Below are 25,532 nucleotides of genomic sequence, written 5' to 3' on the forward strand. Positions count from 1 at the left end.
CCAGTATTAAACCAAAACTACACCCATCATCATCATCCCTCATCATGCTCTATTGCAGGTTGATTTTGATTTTTAGAATTGTTTGTTTCAATATCTGTTGTTTGTTTCAGTACACTGATTTATTAATCAATATTATGCTACTCAAATATAAATAACATACATTTTCTAAACAAATTAAATCTGTTACTTGGACTTATTGCACCCGTTACCCTGCACCCGTTACCCGAAATGGTTATTCCAGTTTAGATGGTTTAGGTAGTCTCATATCTTAGTCTTCCCAACCCCGGCAGTCATTCTGAATGCAGGTTGCGGGTGAATAAAAAGTCAAAATGTTGGATATCTCCACTCTGGCTGGATTCCAATAGGAATTACATATCACTTTGCAAGCCATCATGTGACTTGCAGGCCTGAAAACCATGAGTTTCAGGCCACTGTATTAGGGTAAACGAGGCCCTCAAAATAAGGCCTTCCTAAATACTTGTTGTATTGTGTTAAATAATAAAACATGTTTTTAACATATGGGAAATATGCAAATAAGGCTTTACACTAAGCAGTGTGTTAATTTAACACTGAAAAGTGTAGACCCGTAGACACTGGACCAGTGTTAAATTTACGGTGTGGCGGCAGATCCGACTTTTCTCAAACCTTTTTTACTTCTGCACATGTGGGTCACATGCTGCGTATGTGTTTATTCTCTACTTTACGCACAGTCTCTGCTCTACTCGTAGAGAACAGTCTACTCTGGCGAATGCTGCTCATTTCATAAAGTTGGATCAAAACTGAATCAATGTCTGCAAGATCACATAATGATAGTATAATACATAACAGAACCGAATATAATAGCATAGTATTAGGTTACTGTAAGACAAAAACACCACTGCATTTTTCTCTCACGTGGCCAAAAACTCAACAGCGTGCGCCACTCAGCAAACTACACAGGTAGGCTATGCCAGCCTTTCTCAAACATGTTTGTGCAAACTACCAGCAAGGCATGGCCTTTTTTACTGCTTTGGTAAAAAATAATTGACAATCACATGCTCTTCATAAACACCAATTTTATTTAATTTATTTTTTACTTTACACTAAATTAATGAACTTTGTATTTTCTTGGCTGCCTTTATGGTTTATCTGTCTGTATCTGTGTGTCTGTCTGTTTTGTACTCATGGGAAGTGTCTCTCTGTGCTTTCTTAATGGGCTGCCTGTCTATCTGTCCGTCTGTATGAGCTGTCTTCAGAGGCTGTCGGTCTGTAAATGACAAAACAATCAATAAATAAATGTAGTCATTATACACAATCACATTACCTGTGCTGTCAATAAAAACAATGTAACAACAATTGAATCTTTATAAACAAATTATCTTTCATTCTTTCAATATATACATTATTTAAAAAAAATAGAATAGTTAAAGATGTTTGACTCACCTAATCAATGAGACGGGTGTGCCTGTCTCTTGGACACCAACATGTCAAACCTCGGCGGGAAGGAGGAGGGACACTCTCAAAGTGTTTTCAACAGCCAGCGATATTTAGATTTTGTTGCAGCAAGAGAGGAAAAGCTGGTCTCACATAAGAAGGTAGAATGAAAAGGGATTAACGTCTTCACTGCCATCTCGCTGAGTTGCTGAACAGCCAGAATGTGGAAAGGCGCATCTCATTAAAACGAGCGTGCATGCCTTGGTCACAGGACAGCTCCAATACTTTATCCTAAAGAACCAGTGACAAGCTGTGAGTCTCTTCAGTGCTGGTGAACGGATTATGCATCCACCGCTTTCCCGAGTGGGGATCAGATTGTGAGGGGAAGTAATCCTCGAATTTGAGCAGAGTTTGGCTCAGATGTGACCCCATCAATTTACGCATGTGATCCATGTCCACATCACCCTCGTCAGCCAGAGTTGAGAATAGGGGGAACATATCGAAAATGCCTCTATCCACTCGGTCTCTCCAGACACCAAGCTTTTTTTTGAAAGCGGCAAATATATACAAGAAGTTAGGCTGCATTTGAAATGTCAGTTGTCTCATCTAATTGGATTGCAAACCAATTTAATGCACGGGCTCTGTCTAAAACCTGTGATTCAATATCATCTGCCATATCCTGGATTCCACGCGTGACAGTGTCATTGAAAAGTGGGATTTCACTGATCTTTGTAGCAGCAATTGGGCCCAAAACCTCTCGGCAAGCATCCACGACTGAGGGCATGACCAGCTTTTCAACTAAAGTGAAAGGAGCCTGGCACTTGGAAATGTTATGAGAGAGTAAGTATGAAGCCTTCAGTAAACTCTCGCTGTCTGTGAAATTATTTTTTTGTTTTTTTGTTTGGTTGGTCAGCTCACCTCGTTCGTTTAACCTTGAGATGTGGATGCTTTGTTTCTAAATGTCTGCACATTTTCGATGGCTTCATAGCATGTTGTGGAGGCAAGTCTAACATATCACACAGACTGGTTTTGGCGGGCAGCTGTTATTTGAAACAAATCCAAAGTTGATGTAGCATGGATCGTACTTACGAGTAAATGGACAATACTTTTTGGCCTCAGGTTAATTTGATAGATCCACTTCTTTCACATTAAAATACAAATCTAGTTGCTTTTGTTTAGAGCAGGCCATGGTTAACGGCCGTTTGTCTAGCTAAAAGGGAGAGCAAGAGAGCGTGCAAGCTTCTGTGTGTGTGTTTGGTGTAGCTATACTTCATCATGGCAACACAATTAGTTTACTGCAGCATGCATAGTTAAGCGCATTGCGCAAGTAGGACTAGGGCCAGAACTTATTAGAGTCAAATATGCCGCGGACCCCAAAAAACCCCAATCATATTCAAGACATACAGTGGGGAGAACAAGTATTTGATACACTGCCGATCTTGCAGGTTTTCCTACTTACAAAGCATATAAAGGTCTGTGATTTTTATCATAGTGTGATGTCACGAGAGGCTGTGTCCTGGAGGGACGTTACATCCCCCTGAGGTGGCTGCAAACCCAGACAGCTATGGCTCCATCTGCTGGTATGGTCGGGAACTCCACCCCTCTATGGCCAATCTTCCCACGCAGCTGAAACAAATGAGGAGCTGATGAGCTGAAGGTTTGGGAAGGGAAGAGACACAGTCTCCAACCTGGGCTCTATGGAGGACAAGAGTGCTGCACGTCCACTTCCATGAGGAATATAAGGATTTGGAGATACTTACCTTTGGGAAATACTCACCTTTGGATATATGCACCTGTGGAAATACGTGTGGGACATTTGGAAGGACGTTTTGCTGGGTTGGCCACTAGCTGCAACGTGGAATACAGTAAGACTGGGGAAAAGTTATTTGAGCGAGGGAGAGTTATGATTTTGGATGTGGAAGAGACATCCCTGAACTGTTAACCCTTAAAGAGCCACCAGAGAACAGAATTGTGTTATACTTTCGTTAGTTTCCCAAGACCTTTAATAAAATCCTTGTTTTGGTTGAACCTGGTCTCCTTGCACTACTTGAGCAATCCCGCTGAAAGCTGTGTAGCCTCTCGTGACATCACAATAGGTACACTTCAACTGTGAGAGACAGAATATAAAACAAAAATCCAGAAAATCACATTGTATGATTTTTAAGTAATTAATTTGCATTTTATTGCATGACATAAGTATTTGATACATCAGAAAAGCAGAACTTAATATTTGGTACAGAAACCTTTGTTTGCAATTACAGAGATCATATGTTTCCTGTATGTCTTGGCCAGGTTTGCACACACTGCAGCAGGGATTTTGGCCCACTCCTCCATACAGACCTTCTCCAGATCCTTCAGGTTTCGGTGCTGTCACTGGGCAATACGGACTTTCAGCTCCCTCCAAAGATTTTCTATTGGGTTCAGGTCTGGAGACTGGCTAGGCCACTCCAGGACCTTGAGATGCTTCTTACGGAGCCACTCCTTAGTTGCCCTGGCTGTGTGTTTTTGGGTCGTTGTCATGCTGGAAGACCCAGCCACGACCCATTTCAATGCTCTTACTGAGGGAAGGAGGTTGTTGGCCAAGATCTTGCGATACATGGCCCCATCCATCCTCCCCTCAATACGGTGCAGTCGTCCTGTCCCCTTTGCAGAAAAGCATCCCCAAAGAATGATGTTTCCACCTCCATGCTTCACGGTTGGGATGGTGTTCTTGGGGTTGTACTCATCCTTCTTCTTCCTCCAAACACGGCGAGTGGAGTTTAGACCAAAAAGCTCTATTTTTGTCTCATCAGACAACATGACCTTCACCCATTCCTCCTCTGGATCATCCAGATGGTCATTGGCAAACTTCAGATGGGCCTGGACATGCGCTGGCTTGAGCAGGGGGACCTTGCGTGCGCTGCAGGATTTTAATCCATGACGGCGTAGTGTGTTACTAATGGTTTTCTTTGAGACTGTGGTCCCAGCTCTCTTCAGGTCATTGACCAGGTCCTGCCGTGTAGTTCTGGGCTGATCCCTCACCTTCCTCATGATCATTGATGCCCCACGTGGTGAGATCTTGCATGGAGCCCCAGACCGAGGGTGATTGACCGTCATCTTGAACTTCTTCCATTTTCTAATAATTGCGCCAACAGTTGTTGCCTTCTCACCAAGCTGCTTGCCTATTGTCCTGTAGCCCATCCCAGCCTTGTGCAGGTCTACAATTCTATCCCTGATGTCCTTACACAGCTCTCTGGTCTTGGCCATGGTGGAGAGGTTGGAGTCTGTTTGATTGAGTGTGTGGACAGGTGTCTTTTATACAGGTAACGAGTTCAAACAGGTGCAGTTAATACAGGTAATGAGTGGAGAACAGGAGGGCTTCTTAAAGAAAAACTAACAGGGCTGTGAGAGCCAGAATCTTTACTGGTTGGTAGGTGATCAAATACTTATGTCATGCAATAAAATGCAAATTAATTACTTAAAAATCATACAATGTGATTTTCTGGATTTTTGTTTTAGATTCCGTCTCTCAAAGTTGAAGTGTACCTATGATAGATATTACAGACCTCTACATGCTTTGTAATTAGGAAAACCTGCAAAATCGGCAGTGTATCAAATACTTGTTCTCCCCACTGTATGCCGGGGTCTGACAAGCATTCCTCCATGGACCGGCGCCGGTCCACGGAACCAGGGTTTGAGAAGGGCTATGCTACAGCTTGTTAACGCAATCTGCTCTAAAATTCACTCACTGTACATCATTCAAAACAACACTGTAGACTAGTTTGAAGATCTAAATGCATATCCCCATGAAACTGATTCACCAGTAAAACTTTAATTATCATTCACGATTGACACCGAGAAATGTGAAAGGAAGGAGACCACGAAAATGTGTGCATAAATTAGAGGTAAAGAAACATGCGCAGAACGTGATCCACACGTAAAAAAGGTCCAGGAAAAGTCGGATCCGCAGCCACAGCCTTAAATTTAACAGTCTGTGTTGATTTAACACTAGGGAATTGTGCAGCTCAAAGACCAACAAAGAAGGTGAATATGCGCTTTTGAAGATGGATATGAAGAAGGTTGCTCTACCACCAGAATTGTTGAAATAAGAAGAAAAATAAGTTGGTCAAAGTAACATAATTTTCTGAAGTTTACATTTGTGGCCGATGGCCATAGGCTGCATATACTACTTTGCTTAATTCAACTGCATGTCACTGCAATTACAATTTTGTGCACTGTGGTTCCAAATGAAGATTCCAAGGCAAAGATTAGAAGCAGAAATATATAAAAGCTACATTTTGGTGAAGAAACCCAGACAAAAGAGTATGGCACCCAGATGCCACATTTTGTTAAACAGAGCCTAATATACTGACAATACACATGCAATTCTCAAATCAAGATTGTGGATGTTCAGCCACATGCAATTATTCCTACAAATTAGTTTATTTCGTCTTTACCATAGATTGGAGAAGAAAAAAACGAATCTTTGCTTGCACATCGACTTTTCCTTTCCAGTTACTTGACAATATTTTCACAAAATATTAATGAAAAGAACACAATCATGGACTAAGAGGATATGTTTGTCACAAAATATTGAGTAGAGGGAAGGAGGACTGTTGGTTTCAGTGTTGGCCTATGAAAAGGCTTGTGCATTTCTTTAAGGTCTGCACAGTCAGTGAAAGACTCTGTGGGGTCTCCATAGTTCACATGGCAAACTCTCAAAAACCAATGGGGGGGTTGTCCCCCCTGCCCCTGTCATGCCTTAAGGAGAGGCCAGTGTTGACACAGTGCTGGCCAATCTAATTTTGATTGTCAGGAGCAGGGAACGGCGATCCCCCCTCCACCCCCTTGAGATCATCAAGTTCATTTCTCTGGCTGCAGTGATTTTTAAATATATTTTCTTGTGCCCCCCCCAGAACAATATTCAACCAATCCTGGGCTCACTGGAGTTAATCTCTCAGGACTCTCTATCCTCCCTCTCTCTTGCTCTCTCTCTGCCTCGCTCTCTCTATTCACAAAGCCATTCTTGAACAGCTTGAATTAGTGACAGTTATTATTCAGACTAATGAGTAAAAACTCAGAGGCTACAACAGTTTAGCTAAATGCAAAAAAGTGGGGGGAAAGGAATCAGTGAGAGGCGAGATGACAGGTCTAGCACTTCAACTCTTTTAGTATGAAGTAACTTTATCCACAACAACCAACCATGCCCACGGAAACACTCAAATACGAAAACTTTCAGACATCGCTATTTCTGATTGATAGAAACTGACAAGAGTTGACGATCATCTCTGTAGCTCCCTTTGTGAGAGACGTGGATGACATCTGATATTCTGAGGGAGATGAAATTGTGACATGTCAAGAAGCCTTCATTGTTTTCCCAGACCTGTATGGCCAGAGAGGACAGATGGCCCTCTATACTTCTATACAAAAGTGTGTGTGTACATTTGAGTGTGTGTGGTTCCATACACTTGGTGGGGGGAAAAAAGGCCCATTGGTATTATCATTCCAGATTCAAATGCACAGAGCTGAGAGTCCGGCCAAGCCTCCTCCTCCTCAAAAATCACATGTAAATTATGGTCCTTCAAATGAGTAGACATGCCTTGTCTACAGTGCCTTCAGAAAGAATTCATACCTCTTAATTTATTCCACATTGTGTTACAGCCTGAATTCAAAATTGATTAAATCGATTTTTTTCTCTCATCCATCTACACACAATTCCCTATAATGACAAAGTCAAAACACGTTTTTAGACATTTTAAAAATCTATTGAAACTGAAATGCAGAAATCTCATTTACATAAGTATTCACACCCCTTTGCTATGATACTCCAAATTGAGCTCAGGTGCATCCAATTTCCTTTGATCATCCTTGAGATGTCACTGCAACTTGGAGTCCAACTGTGGCCAATTCAATAGTTTGGACATGATTTAGAAAAACACCTGTCTATATAAGCAGACACTATACCATGAAGTCCAAGGAACTGTCCGTAGATCTCCAAGATAGAATTGTCATGAGGCATACAGTACCAGTCAAAGGTTTGGACACACCTACTCATTCAAGGGTTTTTCTTTATTTTTACATTGTAGAAAAATAGTGAAGACAAACTATGAAATAACACATATGGAATCATGTAGTAACCAGAAAAGTGTTAAACAAATCAAAATATATTTCATATTTGAGATTCTTCAAATAGCCACCCTTTGCCTTGATGACAGCTTTGCACACACTTGGCATTCTCTCAACCTGCTTCACCTGGAATGCTTTTCCAACAGTCTTGAAGGAGTTCCCACATATGCTGAGCCCTTGTTGGCTGCTTTTCCTTCACTCTGTGGTCCAAATCATCCCAAACCATCTCAATTGGGTTGAGGTCGGGGGATTGTGGAGGCAGGTCATCTGACGCAGCACTCCATCACTCTCCTTCTTGGTCAAATAGCCCTTACACAGCCTGGAGGTGTGTTGGGTCATTGTCCTGTTGAAAAACAAATGATAGTCCCACTAAGCCCAAACCAGATGGGATGGCGTATCGCTGCAGAATGCTGTGGTAGCCATGCTGGTTAAGTGTGCCTTGAATTATAAATAAATCACAGACAGTGTCACCAGCAAAGCACCATCACACCTCCTCCATGCTTCACGGTGGGAACTACACATGCGGAGATCATCCGTTCACCTACACTGCGTCTCACAAAGACACAGCGGTTGGAACCAAAAATCTCCACTTTGAACTCCAGACCAAAGGACAGATTCCCACCAGTCTAATGTCCATTGCTCGTGTTTCTTGGCTCAAGCAAGTCTCTTCTTATTGGTGTCCTTTAGTAGTGGTTTCTTTGCAGCAATTCGACCATGGCCTGATTCACACAGTCTCCTCTGAACAGTTGATGTTGAAATGTGTCTGTTACTTGAACTCTGTGAAGCATTTATTTGGGCTGCAATTTCTGAGGCTGGTAACTCTAATGAACTTATCCTCTGCAGCAGAGGTAACTCTGGGTCTTCCTTTCCTGTGGTGAGCCAGTTTCATCATAGCGCTTCATGGTTTTAGCGACAGCACTTGAAGAAACGTTCATTCTTCACATTTTCCGGTTTGACTGATCTTCATGTCTTAAAGTAATGATAGTTTCTCTTTGCTTATTTGATCTGTTCTTGCCATAAGATGGACTTGGTCTTTTACCAAATAGGGCTATCTTCTGTATACCCCCCTACCTTGTCACAACACAACTGATTGGCTCAAACGCATTAAGAAGGAAAGAAATTCCACAAATTAACTTAAGGCACACCTGTTAATTGAAATACATTCCAGGTGACTACCTCATGAAGCTGGTTGAGAGAATGCAGAGTGTGCAAAGCTGTCATCAAGGCAAAGGGTGGCTATTTGAAGAATCTTAAATATAAAATATATTTTGATTTGTTTAACACTTTTTTGGTTACAACATGATTCCATATGTGTTATTTCATAGTTTTGATGTCTTCACTATTATTCTACAATGTAAAAAATTGTAAAAATAAAGAAAAACCCTTGAATGATTAGGTGTGTCCAAACTTTTGACTGGTAGTGTATATCTGCGGAAAGGTATAAAACAATTTCTAGTGTTGAAAGTTTCCAAGAGCACAGTGTTCTCCATCATTGGGAAATTGAAAAAATATGGAACAACCCAGACTCTCCCTAGAGCTGGCCAAAGCCGGGGATTCAGTTATTCACAAATGTATTCTCAGGAAATATACATGTATTTGGCTCATTGTGTTCGTTAAATTCAAATTAAAGTATGCACGATGTGGTAATGCAGAAAACCCGTTCCATAACCCCTTACACTCATGGAAATTAGCCTATATGGATAGGGCCAAATTGAAATGTTCCTAACAGAAGAACTATAAAAAGTATATGCATGATCATGGTAGCAATTGAAAGACTTCGGAGATTACTGGGAAATTATCATACCAAAAGGTGAGGACACAACAGTTCAGCTGACACCAGACTGAATCCAAATATTGCACTGGTGATTTTGTGTATTTTACTTTTACTGTACTTTTCACAGCATTTGTCAATAATGAAATCTGAAAATAATCTGGATACATTCAGTAACATAAGAATATTAATTTACATTTTGGAGTAGGTGCAAGATAAGAAAATACATTTACATGGGTTTGAGTTAGAGGTCTATCTGGTGTCTCCAAGTGGCCACACACCTCTCCAAACTGTGCACAATTCCTAAGTAATTTCAATGCACTTATGACTCAAAGAAGAGTCTTCAACTATGAGGTGCTTTTTTGAGCTCTCATAGCTTTGCCATTGAGGAACTGAGGCAAGCACATTTGCAGTTTTTTGTTTGGAACACAGCCCTGGATCCCCACAATCACACAATTACTGTTGTTGTTAACGCAATCCAAAAACATGACATAAATCGCAATCTGGGTCAGGTGGGCATCATTTGAAAGCTTATTCTATTGGCAACATGGCTAGCTAAATTATAAAATAAGATCTTAGGCTTTCAAAAGGCACTACAGACAGATTGTAATTTTGGTGCGCATAGAATGGAGTCATGAGTGCATATAAGTGCGTGTTCCGCGGCTCATTTTCTTCACAATATGACAAACATAGGCTGATTCTGTTCAGGACAACCCAGGGTATAATGCATGTCATCCTTGTAACTGTGGTTGAAACAAAGCGATCATAAACATTGATACTGTAATTACATGATTTGTTTACATCCCTGTTAGTGAGCATTTCTCCTTTGCCAAGATAATCCATCCACCTGACAGGTATGGCATATCAAGAAGCTGATTAAACAGCATGATCATTACACAGGTGCACCTTGTGCTGGGGACAATAAAAGGCCACTCTAAAATGTGCAGTTTTGTCACACAGCACAAAGCCACAGATGTCTCAAGTTGATGGAGCGTGCAATTGGCATGATGACTGCAGGAATGTCCACCAGAGCTGTTGCCATAGAATTAAATGTTAATTTCTCTACCATAAGCATCGTTTTAGAGAATGTGGCAGTATGTCCAACCGGGTATTCCACGTGTAACTACGCCAGCCCAGGACCTCCACATCCAGCTTCTTCAGCTGCGGGATCGTCTAAGACCAGCCACCCTGACAGCTGATGAAACTCCGAAGAACAACCAAAGAATTTCTGCACAAACTGTCAGAAACCGTCTCAGGGAAGCTCATCTGCGTGCTCACCAGAGTCTTGACCTGACTGCAGTTCGGCGTCATAACCGACTTCAGTGGGCAAATGCTCACCTTCGATGGCCACTGGCACGCTGGAGTGGTGTGCTCTTCACAGATGAATCCCGGTTTCAACTGTACCGGGCAGATGGCAGACAGTGTGGGCGTCGTGTGGGCGAGCGGTTTGCTGATGTCAACGTTGTGAACAGAGTGCCGCATGGTGGCGGTGGGGTTATGGTATGGGCAGGCATAAGCTACAGACAGTGAACACAATTGCATTTTATCGATGGCAATTTGAATGCACAGAGATACCGTGATGAGATCCTGAGGCCCAATGTCGTGCCATTCATCCACCGCCATCACCTCAGTCTTTCACGTGCCTTTTTGCAAAGACCAGGCGTGCTGTTGTGCCTTTTTCACAGGAGTGGCTTCTGTCTGGCCACTCTCCCATAATGCCCAGATTGTTGAAGTGCTGTAGAGACTGTTGTTCTTCTGGCAGGTTCTCCCATCTCAGTCAATGAAGTCTGTAGTTCTGTCAGAGTGGTTATTGGGTTCTTGGTCACCTCCCTGACCAAGGTCCTTCTTGCCCGGTTGCTCAGTTTGGTCGAACGGCCAGCTCTAGCTCTAGGCAGTTCCATATTTGTTCAATTTCCCAATGATGGAGAACACTGTGCTATTTGAAACTTTCAACACTCTAGAAATGGTTATATACTCTTCCACAGATATGTGCCTCATCAAAATTCCATCTCGGAGATCTACGGACAGTTCTTTGGACTTCATGGTATAGTTTCTGCTCTGACATGCATTGTCAACTGTGGTACCTTATATAGACAGGTGTGTTTATTTTCTAAATCATGTCCAAACAATTGAATTGGCCACAGGTGGACTGCAAGTTGTAGTGACATCTCAAGGATGATCAAAGGAAATTGAATGCACTTTAGCTCAATTTGGAATGTCATAGCAAAGGGGTGTGAATACTTAAGTAAATTCATTTTCTAAAATGTGCTCAAATGTGTAACCTGTTTTCACTGTCATTATGGGGTATTCAGGGTTCGTACAGACAGTGGCAAGTCAAATTTAAGGACTTTTTAAAGCACTGATATTTACTTTCAAGGACCATCAATTTGTAATAGTTCCTATTATGCAATTGTTTCTAGTCGCCACCAGATGGAAGTATATCACCACAACCTCATGAAAAAAAAAAAAACGAACTTACTACTCATCACTACCTTACAAGTTCTACTCAATAATATGTTTCACTACATACATGAGTGGTAAGTCAATACTGATAATGTTGACCTATTTCCTTATATGAACTGTAACTCAGTAAAATACGTTTATTTTTGTTCAGTGTAAATAATATGAATTTGTCTTGATATTTAAATTGTCTTTATATTTCACTACATTTTAGGCCGTATAGGCTGTCCCAACACAATGACATGGATGTTAATTCTGACAGTGTAAAAGCACCTTAGTTGACTCTAAAATATTGTATTCTATACCCATTTGAAGAGAAACAAGTTATCAATGCTCTGGATAAGAGCATCTGCTAAATCACTAAAATGTAAATAAGATTCTCTCAGGGGACCCTATTAAAATTTTAGGGGACCCAACATGGGTCCCGGACCCCAGGTTTGGGAACCACTGTACTACTAACCTCTCTCCCTGCTTGCTTCAATGCTTCCTCTCTCTTTGTATCTCCTTTGCCTCCTTCATTGCAGCCTGACTCACCACTGTCTGTCTCACTACTCTCTGTAAATAAAATGTATTTTGTTATGAGAACTTATAATAGCCCATCTTTTGATTATAGCTAGCTTAATTTCAGTCAACTGCTCCTGCTTAGGTCTCAGTTCAACGTTAGCTTCTAACTTCATCCTTCTAGCCAGCTAGTTATAGCTAGCTACCTTGCTAATAGCCAATTAAATCAAGTTTGAATTCAGGCTGTAACAACAAAATGTGGAATAAGCCAAGGGGTATGAATACTTTCTGAAGGCAATGTATGTGCAGATACGTGCACCACGTCATTGCTCTTTCTTTGCTGTGTGCGCGCATCTTGCCATCTGTCACTCAAATGGCGAGGGGCTGAAGCTCATTGTCTAGAACTCGAATTGCTAGGGGGCTGGCCCACGTCGGGGAAAACGTAGGGAAATGGTATTGGGACAGCTTCCAGAAAAACATTTGCTTTCAGACTCATAGATTATGCATAGGAACTACACATGGACACTTCTATCCCAAAGCAGGTTAAAAAAAAATACTTAGTCGCCAAAGTTCCGGAGCAAAGTTCAGACTCGTGATTTTATGCTCACTAATGATTTTAAGTTCAAAGAACAGAGATTTTGAAAACGTGTATATGATGTCACTGTTAGTCAAACATATTTGCTTCTAAATAAGGGTAGATATGGTTTGTATGACTTAACTAGCCAAATTCGAGAGTACGAGGAAAACTGTAAAAAATAATATATATATATATTATAATCACTATCTATTTATTTGTGAGAACTAAATAGTCCTATCTAATTAGGTATGATTTGAACAAGTTAACTAACCAGAAATTGAAATAGACACATAGAACATAGCTATTTAACTAGTATTAGAAGGAAATGTAAATGTAAATGAAATGTTTTAAGCTTCTTTATAAAAAAAAAATTTACTGGCCGGGCCTCCCGAGTGGCGCAGCATCGCAGACCTGGGTTCGATCCCAGGCAGTGTCATGACCGGGAGTCCCATAGGGCAGCGCACAATTGGCCCAGCGTCGTCCGTGTTAGGGGAGGTTTTGGCCTAGGGGGGCTTTACTTGGCTCATCGCGCTCTAGCGACTCCTTGTGGCGGGCCAGGCGCCTGCAAGCTGACAACGGTCGTGAGTTGGATGGTGTTTCCTCTGACACATTGGTGAAGCTGGCTTCCGGGTTAAGCAGGCGGGTGTTAAGAAGCGCGGTTTAGCAGGTCATGTTTCGGAGGACGCATGACTCGACCTTCGCCTCCCGAGCCCGTTGGGTATTTGCAGCGATGAGACAAAATAGTAATTGGATCGCAATTGGATATCACGAAATTGGGGAGAAAAAAGGGAGTACATTTATTTTTAGAATAATAAATATATATTTTTTTTACTGCCACTACTTACAATATATTGTTATCCTTTAAATCAATGTAAGCTCACTTACAGATACAGTAAGCTCCAAAAGTGTTGGAACAATGACAATTGTAAAAAAAAATTGCCCTGTGGATTTGAAATGGATGCTACTATGATTACGGATAATCCTGAATGAATCATGAATAATGATGAGTGAGAAAGTATCATACCCCCAAGACATGCTAACTTCTCACCATTACAATTACAGGGGGGGTTAGCATTTTTTGTTTGGGGGGGTTATGATATTTGTGTGTAACTTTCTCACTCATCATTATTCACGATTCATTCAGGATTATCTGTAATCATGGTAGCATCCACATTAATGTAGAAGTGTTTAGAAACATAATATTCTTATTTACAATAAAACTGACTCCAATAACACAATACATTATTTACCATTAATTTATATTGGGCACAAAATAATCTGAAACACAACCAAAACAAACAGCAAATGCATCCAACAAATGTGTAGTGTCACAAGCTTAATGTAGTTATTGCGTGCTATGAATATGGGACCAAATACTTAACTTTTTACTACTTTAATACACAAGTGAATTTGTCCCAATACTTTTGGTCCCCTGAAATGGGGGGACTATTTACAAAAAGTCCTGTAATTTCTAAATGGTTCACCTGAATGAAAATACCCTCAAATTAAAGCTGACAGTCTGCACTTTAACCTCATTCATTTATAATTTAAAGGGCAAAAAAAAATCACTGTCCCAATACTTTTAGAGCTCACTGTAGATTAGGCTGCATAATATACAGTATCTGTAAATATAATATAAATTCATGGATATCTGAAGAAAAATAAAAAATGATCTTCAATTTAGTTCAGTCTAATTAACCTACAATTGTGAGAAGCACTAACAGCTGAAAGTTTACCAAAAAAAGGACACTGTATTTAAAAAAGCATGTTCTTATATTGCCTATGTAAGATGGACATCGCAGAGAAAATAGGAATGATACACCATTACCCACAAATCCTTCAGGGGGAGGGGCTATAAAAAACAAAGACATTCAAACATGAAAATGTGCTCTGCCCATTCCACCCCCATTCCTAAAACCGGCAAGGCCTCTCCACAAGCTCCGTCGCAAAGAACAGTTTTAACTTGACCTGAAAGCACAACTGCAGATTGTCAAAGCTAATCTTGACAGTAAAGAGAACAAATCCTACCCCAAAGACCATTACATTTGACATTTTAGTCATTTAGCAGACGCTCTTATCCAGAGCGACTTACAGGAGCAATTAGGGTTAAGTGCCTTGCTCAAGGGCACATCGACAGATGTTTCACCTAGTCGGCTCGGGGATTAGAACCAGCGACCTTTCGGTTACTGGCACAACGCTCTTAACCACTAAGCTACCTGCCAAAGGTGAAAGCTCAGGGATATTCTGACAGGGAGGGAGGGGTCATTGAAAAACAGACCAGCACACATAAAAAAGAAAATAATACTACAAAACATAAAAAACATTATTGAAAACAGTTGTGAACCTAGCTACCTTATATATTCAAAATATACATATTTCCAAAAAATAAAATAAGATAGGGACAGGGTGCAAATGTAACGAGGGGGCAGGGTGGCGGTGGCGTGGGAGGTGAGTGATTTGCAAGCTGTCAGCTGATTAGCCTACCGATGAAGAGCAGTGGGCCCCATTCTCTGTCCAGTGCCTCATGTCCCTCCCCTCGCCACCCCAACGCTCCAAGTACCCCATGGGAAGAGGTCTGTTGCGTTGTGGCCTCACTAAATCAACATTGTTCTAATGAGAGAACACTTGACCCCAAGTCAGTGCCACAATGGGCGGCACATTTTGATTTGTGGGAAAGCCTGGGCCATGTCAGGCCAAAATTACCCCTATCAAAACGCCAGCATCGACACATTCGTCAACCTCACCTCAGCCCCCCACCCAAACACAGCTCCCTCCAACAACACTCACTCACCAGTCACACATCTATCTTGGAAAACAACCAAGACAAATGCCATGCCCAGTTAGGCTACACCTCCGGCCTAAAACATATGCCCAATCGTGTTGTGTTTGAGCTGGCAGATAATCTTACTAATATTCATTCTTTGCACATTTTCAAATACAGTTGAAGTCGGAAGTTTACATACACCTTAGCCAAATACATTTAAACTCAGTTTTTCACAATTCCTGACATTTAATCCTAGTAGAAATTCCCTGTCTTAGGTCAGTTAGGATCACCACTTTATTTTAAGAATGTGAAATGTCAGAATAATAGTAGAGAGAATGATTTATTTAAGCTTTTATTTCTTTCATCACATTCCCAGTAAGTCAGAAGTTTACATACACTCAATTAGTATTTGGTAGCATTGCCTTTAAATTGTTTAACTTGGGTCAAACATTTCGGGTAGCCTTCCACAAGCTTCCCACAATAAATTGGGTGAATGTTGGCCCATTCCTCCTGACAGAGCTGGTGTAACCGAGTCAGGTTTGTAGGCCTCCTTGCTCGCACACGCCTTTTCAATTCTGCCCACAAATGTTCTATAGGATTGAGGTCAGGGCTTTGTGATTGCCACTCCAATACCTTGTCTTTGTTGTCCTTAAGCCATTTTGCCACAACTTTGGAAGTATGCTTGGGGTCATTGTCCATTTGGAAGACCATTTGCGACCAAGCTTTAACTTCCTGACTGATGTCTTGAGATGTTGCTTCAATATATCCACATAATTTTCCTTCCTCATAATGCCATCTATTTTGTGAAATGCACCAGTCCCTCCTGCAGCAAGGCACCCCCACAGCATGATGCTGCCACCCCTGGGCTTCACGGTTGGGATGGTGTTCTTCGGCTTGCAAGCCGTCCCCTTTTTCCTCCAAACATAACGATGGTCATTATGGCCAAAAAGTTCTATTTTTGTTTCATCAGACCAGAGGACATTTCTCAAAAAATTACGATCTTTGTCCCCATGTGGCTTTTTTATGGCGTTGGAGCAGTGGCTTCTTCCTTGCTGAGTGGCCTTTCAGGTTATGTCGATATAGGACTCGTTTTACTGTGGATATGGATACTTTTGTACCCGTTTCCTCCAGCATCTTCACAAGGTCCTTTGCTGTTGTTCTGGGATTGATTTGCACTTTTCGCACCAAAGTACGTTCATCTCTAGGAGACAGAACGCGTCTCCTTCCTGAGTGGTATGAAGTCTGCGTGGTCCCATGGTGTTTATACTTGCGTACTATTGTTTGTACAGATGAACGTGGTACCTTCAGGCGTTTGGAAATTGCTCCCAAGGATGAACCAGACTTGTGGAGGTCTACAATTTTTTTTCTGAGGTCTTGGCTGATTTCTTTTGATTTTCCCATGATGTCAAGCAAAGAGGCACTGAGTTTGAAGGTAGGCCTTGAAATACATCGACAGCTACACCTCCAATTGACTCAAATGATGTCAATTAGCCTATCAGAAGCTTCTAAAGCCATGACATCATTTTCTGGAATTTTCCAAGCTGTTTAAAGGCAGTCAATTTAGCGTATGTAAACTTCTGACCCACTGGAATTGTGATACAGTGAGTAAGTTAAATAATCTGTCTGTAAACAATTGTTGGAAAAATTAATTGTGTCATGTACAGTGGGGGAAAAAAGTATTTAGTCAGCCACCAATTGTGCAAGTTCTCCCACTTAAAAAGATGAGAGAGGCCTGTAATTCTCATCTTAGGTACATGTCAACTATGACAGACAAAATGAGATTTTTTTCTCTCCAGAAAATCACATTGTAGGATTTTTAATGAATTTATTAGCAAATTATAGTGGAAAATAAGTATTTGGTCAATAACAAAAGTTTCTCAATACTTTGTTATATACCCTTTGTTGGCAATGACACAGGTCAAACGTTTTCTGTAAGTCTTCACAAGGTTTTCACACACTGTTGCTGGTATTTTGGTCCATTCCTCCATGCAGATCTCCTCTAGCGCAGTGATGTTTTGGGGCTGTCGCTGGGCAACACGGACTTTCAACTCCCTCCAAAGATTTTCTATGGGGTTGAGATCTGGAGACTGGCTAGGCCACTCCAGGACCTTGAAATGCTTCTTACGAAGCCACTCCTTCGTTGCCCGGGCGGTGTGTTTGGGATCATTGTCATGCTGAAAGACCCAGCCACGTTTCATCTTCAATGCCCTTGCTGATGGAAGGAGGTTTTCACTCAAAATCTCACGATACATGGCCCCATTCATTCTTTCCTTTACACGGATCAGTCGTCCTGGTCCCTTTGCAGAAAAACAGCCCCAAAGCATGATGTTTCCACCCCCATGCTTCACAGTAGGTATGGTGTTCTTTGGATGCAACTCAGCATTCTTTGTCTTCCAAACACGACGAGTTGAGTTTTTACCAAAAAGTTATATTTAGGTTTCATCTGACCATATGACATTCTCCCAATCCTCTTCTGGATCATCCAAATGCACTCTAGCAAACTTCAGACGGGCCTGGACATGTACTGGCTTAAGCAGGGGGACACGTCTGGCACTGCAGGATTTGAGTCCCTGGCGGCGTAGTGTGTTACTGATGGTAGGCTTTGTTACTTTGGTCCCAGCTCTCTGCAGGCCATTCACTAGGTCCCCCGTGTGGTTCTGGGATTTTGCTCACCGTTCTTGTGATCATTTTGACCCCACGGGGTGAGATCTTGCGTGGAGCCCCAGATCGAGGGAGATTATCAGTGGTCTTGTATGTCTTCCATTTCTTAATAATTGCTCCCACAGTTGATTTCTTCAAACCAAGCTGCTTACCTATTGCAGATTCCGTCTTCCCAGCCTGGTGCAGGTCTACAATTTTGTTTCTGGTGTCCTTTGACAGCTCTTTGGTCTTGGCCATAGTGGAGTTTGGAGTGTGACTGTTTGAGGTTGTGGACAGGTGTCTTTTATACTGATAACAAGTTCAAACAGGTGCCATTAATACAGGTAACGAGTGGAGGACAGAGGAGCCTCTTAAAGAAGAAGTTACAGGTCTGTGAGAGCCAGAAATGTTGCTTGTTTGTAGGTGACCAAATACTTATTTTCCACCATAATTTGCAAATAAATTCATTAAAAATCCTCCAATGTGATTTTCTGGAAAAAAAATTCTCAATTTGTCTGTCATAGTTGACGTGTACCTATGATGAAAATTACAGGCCTCGCTCATCTTTTTAAGTGGGAGAACCTGCACAATTGGTGGCTGACTAAATACTTTTTTCCCCCACTGTACAAAGTGGATGTCCTAACCGACTTGCCAAAACTATAGTTTGTTAACAAGAAATTTGTAGAGTGGTTGAAAAATGAGTTTGAATGACTCCAACCTAAGTGTATGTAAACTTCAGACTTCAAAATGTACATATTAACCAACTAATCAATTTGGCATTCAACCATCTTGCTGCTCAACTATGCGCTTAGTGGGTGTACTCTGCAGGGACCACTAGGGAGCCATCATTAGCTTTGTATTAGCATCAGTCTGTAAATTAGAGCGCTCTTACAATTCACGACACAACAGAGTGGTCCAGGGTTCTACGCTAAGTTTTTCAACTGGTTGTACTAACTTTTTCAGTTTGTGGCACCAGCACATGATTTGGTTGCACCATAAATAAAAAAATGCTACTGACCTGGCCTGTGTCCCATAATGTGCCCGTATTCCATACAAAACCAGGCTAATAATGACTAGGGATCTTTTAAATTAGCATGTCCTTGTGTTCGTACATTGATTTGGATATATTTACTGTAACAGCAAAGAAAATACTTAAAATAAAGTGCAAAATGTATTTTTTGCAGATTTCAAAGTGCCATGTGTTTTCTGTGAAATCCTCTAGAAGGCAGAATTTGAAAAATGATACTTGATACCAAAACAATACCTCAAAATCAATGTAAAAAAATGTATATAAAAAAACAAACAATTGCATGTTCTAAGTCCACCACAATGCTTAAGCCAGATCAGGGGACCATTTTTTAGGCCTGGAAAAATCTGAGAAACGTAGACAGTTGTGTTTGGCTAGTGGTGTTTCTGTAGCGCACTTGTGATGGAGTTTTCAAAACAATGGCCAATGGATTGATGCAAATAGTAATGATTCTGCCAGGTAGGCATAGGCTACTTTGTACACTGAACAAAAATATAAATGCAACATGTAAAGTGTTGGTCCCATGTTTCATGAGCTGAAATACAATATCCCAGAAATGTTCCATACGCACAAAAAGCTTATTTCTCTCAAATTCGTTTATATCCCTGTTAGTGAGCATTTCTTCTTTGCCAAGATAATCCATCCACCTGACAGGTGTGGCATATAAAGAAGCTGATTAAACAGCATGATCATTACACAGGTGCACCTTGTGCTAGGGACAATTAAAGGCCACTAAAATGTGCAGTTATGTCACACAACACAATGCCACAGTTGTCTTAAGTTGAGGGAGCGTGCAATTGGCATGCTGACTGCAGGAATGTCCACCAGAGCTGTTGCCAGGAATGTAATGTTAATTTCTCTACCATAAGCTGCCTCTCCAACATCGTTTTTGAGAATGTGGCAGTATGTTTAAATCGGCCTCACAACCGCAGACCACGTGTATGGCGTCATGTGGGTGAGTGGTTTGCTGATGCCAACGTTGTGAACAGTGTGCCCCATGGTGGTGGTGGGGTTATGGTATGGGCAGGCATAAGCTATGGAAAACGAACACAATTGCATTGTATCGATGGCAATTTGAATGCACAGAGATACCGTGATGAGGTCCTGAGGCCCATTTTTTTTTTAAAGGTATCTTTGACCAATAGATGCATATCTGTATTCCCAGTCATGTGAAATCCATAGATGAGGGCCTAATTAATTTATTTAAATTGACTGATTTCCTTATATGAATTGTAACTCAGTAAAATCTTTGACATTGTTGCACTTATATTTTTGTCAGTACAGTTTCTTTTTAATCTACCCGAAGATGGTTAGGCTATCATTAGCATCGCTAACGGCTACACAAAGAGGTAGACATAGGCCCTACGCGCACCGCAGGGCTCGACATTCAGATAAATTTGCCAGTGACACACCGGGCCAGTGCCAACTAAAAGCTACTGGCACGAATTAACAAAATACTGGCCCGCGTCAAGATCTAACAGGAACGCGAATGATGTGTACATAATTGCAATAGAAGATGATTTTCTCTTTAATTTGTGGGCTGAGCAAGTAGACTACACAGGGTTCATACAGACATTGGCAAGTCAAATTCAAGGACTTATTCAAGCCCTTAATTGTAATTTTCAAGGACCTACATTTTATATTGAATTGTTGTAATTGCCTATCGGAAGAAAACTCCCCCCAAAATGTATGCAAAAAAGTATGCATCACCACTAAGAATGCATTTCGGGTTCCCTTTGTAATGGAACGCTTTGTATGGAAAACCAAGTTTAAGCCAACATTCGAGAGACAGAATCATTAGATCATTTGTTTTCGTACTGTCCATTTGTAGCTTGTTTTTGGTCACAGGTCCAGAAATGGCTGAAGGATTGCAATATTTACCTGGAGCTAACCCTGCAGATAGCACTACTGGGTGATCTAAAAAGTCATAGTCAATCGATCAATAATATAATAATACTTTTAGCAAAAATGTTAATTTTCAATTTACAATCTGTAGAAACAATGAGAATAGAAGGGTTCAGAACATTTGTAAAACATCACAGTACAGTTGAAAAATATGGCAAATAGAAATCCAATATTGATGGTGTTAAAAGATAGATGGGAGGTGTTGAATGGAGCTGAAGGATAGGACTAATAACAACTAACAGCAACAAGATAACTAATGTAAAGCATACTGTGTCCATAATAAGAAGTATATAGGTTATAGGTTGAGAGCTTTTGTGAAAGAGCACAGTTAGAAAGATATGGCATATAGAAGCAAACCGGATGGACATCATGAAAATGATCGGAGAGGTTGAGGGTAGAGGAAGTTCAGGAGTAATAACAAACAAAATAGAATTCATGTAAAATTGACTGTGTCCATAAAATGTATAAGCTGGACGTAGAGGCCTAAGCGTTGTTGTTCACTAGTTTACTCCAATTAGGGAAGGGGTGGTGGGGTTGGAAAGTAATAAAGGGAAATCTATTTTTAAAAAGGGTATGAAAATGTATGCACTCACTAACTGTAAGTCGCTCTGGATAAGAGCGTCTGCTAAATGACAAAAAAATATATATATATATATATATATATATATATATATATATATATATACAGCTCTGGAAAACAGTAAGAAACCACTGACAACATTTCTCCCAAATTCCAAATAAAAATATTGTCATTCAGAGCATTTATTTGCAGAAAATGACAACTGGTCAAAATAACAAAAAAGATGCAGTGTTGTCAGACCTCGAATAATGCAAAGAAAATAAGTTCATGTTCATTTTTAAACAACACAATACTAATATTTTAACTTAGGAAGAATTCAGAAATCAATATTTGGTGGAATAACCCTGATTTTCAATCACAGCTTTCATGCGTCTTGGCATGCTCTCCACCAGTCTTTCACATTGATGTTGGGTGACTTTATGCCACTCCTGGCGCAAAAATTCAAGCAGCTCGGCTTTGTTTGATGGCTTGTGACCATCCAACTTCCTCTTGATCACATTCCAGAAGTTTTCAATGTGGTTCAGTATTACAGTAATCCTTCTACCCCCCCTCATAAAAAAAAAGGAGAAAAAAAAGGGTGGTTGTCCCACTGGCTATCCTAAGTTGAATGCACCAATATGTAAATCGCTCTGGATAAGAGTGTCTGCTAAATGACTTAAATGTAAATGTAAATGTTCAGGTCTGGAGATTGGGCTGGCCATGACAGGGTCTTGATCTGGTGGCAGGGTCTTGATCCATCCACACCTTGATTGACCTGGCTGTGTGGCATGGCGCATTGTCCTGCTGGAAAAACCAATCCTCAGAGTTGAGGAACAATGTCAGAGCAAAAGGAAGCAAGTTTTCTTCCAGGACAACCTTGTACGTGGCTTGATTAATGCGTCCTTCACAAAGACAAATCTGCCCGATTCCAGCCTTGCTGAAGCACCCCCAGATCATCACCAATCCTCCACCAAATTTCACAGTGGGTGCGAGACACTGTGGCTTGTAGGTCTCTCCAGGTCTCCGTCTAACCATTAGACGACCAGGTGTTGGGCAAAGCTGAAAATTGGACTCATCAGAGAAGATGACCTTACTCCAGTCCTCTACGGTCCAATCCTTATGGTCTTTTGCAAACCTCAGCCTGGCTCTTCTTTGCTTCTCATTGATGAAGGGCTTTTTTTCTAGCCTTGCACGACTTCAGCCCTGCCCCTAGGAGCCCGTTTCGAACCATCCTCGCCGTGCACTTCACCCCAGCTGCCGTTTGCCATTCTTTTTGTAGGTCACTTGATGTCATCCTACGGTTGTTGAGTGACATTCGAATGAGTTGACAGTCATCCCGGTCAGTAGAGTCGTTTTCGCCCTCTGCCGGGCTGTAGCTTTGTTGTCCCCAATGTCTGCTGCTTGACCTTGTTCTTATGAACCGCCGTCTTTTTGAGATTTTAAGGATGGCAGCAACCTGACGCTCACTGTATCCCTCTGCCAGTAAAGCCAGAATTGAACCCTTCTTTTCCTCACTCAAAACGTTCCTTTTCAACTCTTTTGGCATGGTCAATAGTTATTTTTTTTTACTCTGCCAACCCTGATGTTCTAGCAGTGTCTGAATCCTGGCTCAGGAAGGCCACCAAAAATTCTGAAATTTCCATCCCCAACTATAACATTTTCCGTCTAGATAGAACTGCCAAAGGGGGTGGAGTTGCAATCTACTGTAGAGATAGCCTGCAGAGCTCTATCATACTATCCAGGTCTGTGCCCAAACAGTTTGAGCTTCTACTTCTAAAAATCCACCTTTCCAGAAATAAGTCTCTCACTGTTGCCGCTTGCTACAGACCCCCCTCAGCCCCCAGCTGTGCCCTGGACACCATATGTGAATTGATTGCCCCCCATTTATCCTCTGAGTTTGTACTGCTTGGTGACCTAAATTGGGATATGCTTAATACCCCAGCCATCCTACAATCCAAGCTAGATGCCCTCAACCTCACGCAAATTATCAACGAACCTACCAGGTACAACCCTAAATCCTTAAACATGGGTACCCTCATAGATATCATCCTGACTAATATACCCTCTAAATACACCTCAGCTGTCTTCAACCAGGATCTCAGCGATCACTGCCTTATTGCCTGCGTCAGTAACGGGTCCGCGGTCAAACGACCACCCCTCATCACTGTCAAACGCTCCCTAAAACACTTTAGCGAGGAGGCCTTCCTAATTGACCTGGCCCAGGTATCCTGGATGGATATAGATCTCATTCCGTCAGTAGAGGATGCCTGGTTGTTCCTTAAAAGTAATTTCCTCTCAATCTTAAATAAACATGCCCCATTCAAAAATACAGAACTAAGAACCGATATAGCCCCTGGTTCTCCTCAGACTTGACTGCCCTTGACCAGCACAAAAACATCCTGTGGCGTACAGCATTAGCATCAAATAGCCCCCCGCGATATGCAACTTTTCAGGGAAGTTAGGAACCAATATACACAAGCAGTCAGGAAAGCAAAGGCTAACTTTTTCAAACAGAAATTTGCATCCTGTAGCACTAACTCCAAAAAGTTTTGGGACACTGTAAAGTCCATGGAGAATAAGAGCACTTCCTCCCAGCTGCCCACTGCACTGAGGCTAGGAAACACTATCACCACCGATAAATCTACAATAATCGAGAATTTCAACAAGCATTTTGCTACAGCTGGCCATGCTTTCCATCTGGCTACCACTAACCCGGCCACCAACTCTGCACCCTCTGCTGCAACTTGCCCATGCCCCCCGCTTCTCCTTCACACAAATTCAGACAGTTGATGTTTTGAAAGCGCTGCAAAATCTGGACCCCTACAAATCAGCTGGGCTAGACAATCTGGACCCTTTCTTCCTAAAACTAGCCCGAAATTGTCGCAACCCCCTATTACTAGTCTGTTCAACCTCTCTTTCATAACGTCTGAGATCCCCAGAGATTGGAAAGCTGCCGCGGTCATCCCCCTCTTCAAAGGGGGTGACACTCTAGATCCAAACTGCTACAGACCTATATCCATCCTGCCCTGCCTTTCGAAAGTATTCGAAAGCCAAGTTAACAAACAGATCATCGACCATTTCGAATACCACCGTACCTTCTCCGCTATGCAATCCGGTTTCGAGCTGGTCACGGGTGCACTTCAGCCACGCTCAAGGTCCTAAACGATATTATAACCGCGATTGATAATAGACAGTACTGTGCAGCCGTCTTCATCGACCTGGCCAAGGCTTTCGACTCTGTCAACCACCGCATTCTTATTGGCAGACTAAATAGCCTTGGTTTCTCAAATGACTGCCTCGCCTGGTTCACCAACTACTTCTCAGATAGAGTTCAGTGTGTCAAATCGGAGGGCCTGTTGTCTGGACCTATGGCAGTCTCTATGGGGGTGCCACAGGGTTCAATTCTTGGGCCGACACTTTTCTCCGTGTATATCAATGATGTCGCTCTTGCTGCTGGTGACTCTCAGATCCACCTCTACGCAGACGACACCATTTTGTATACATCTGGCCCTTCATTGGACACTGTGTTAACAAACCTCCAAACGAGCTTCAATGCCATACAACAATCCTTCAGTAGCCTTCAACTGCTCTTAAACACTAGTAAAACTAAATGCATGCTTTTCAATCGAACGCTGCTAGCACCCGCCCACCCGACTAGAATCACCACTCTCGACGGGTCTGACCTAGAGTATGTGGACAACTACAAATATCTAGGTGTCTGGTTAGACTGTAAACTCAACTTCCAGACTCACATAAAGAATCTCCAATCCAAAGTTAAATCTAGAATCGGCTTCCTATTTCGCAACAAAG

The 25,532-nt window shown here is 41.7% G+C and overlaps 1 protein-coding gene across 6 annotated transcripts in view; it reads right to left on the bottom strand.

Annotated features, from left to right (window-relative positions):
- The window catches only part of LOC121577828 (SAP domain-containing ribonucleoprotein), a 56,699-nt gene that overhangs the window by 2,085 nt on the left and 29,082 nt on the right, over positions 1-25,532 (bottom strand). The window lies entirely within an intron of this gene.

This window comes from Coregonus clupeaformis, unplaced genomic scaffold (assembly GCF_020615455.1).
Source record: "Coregonus clupeaformis isolate EN_2021a unplaced genomic scaffold, ASM2061545v1 scaf0005, whole genome shotgun sequence".
Classification (NCBI taxonomy): Eukaryota; Metazoa; Chordata; class Actinopteri; order Salmoniformes; family Salmonidae; genus Coregonus; species Coregonus clupeaformis.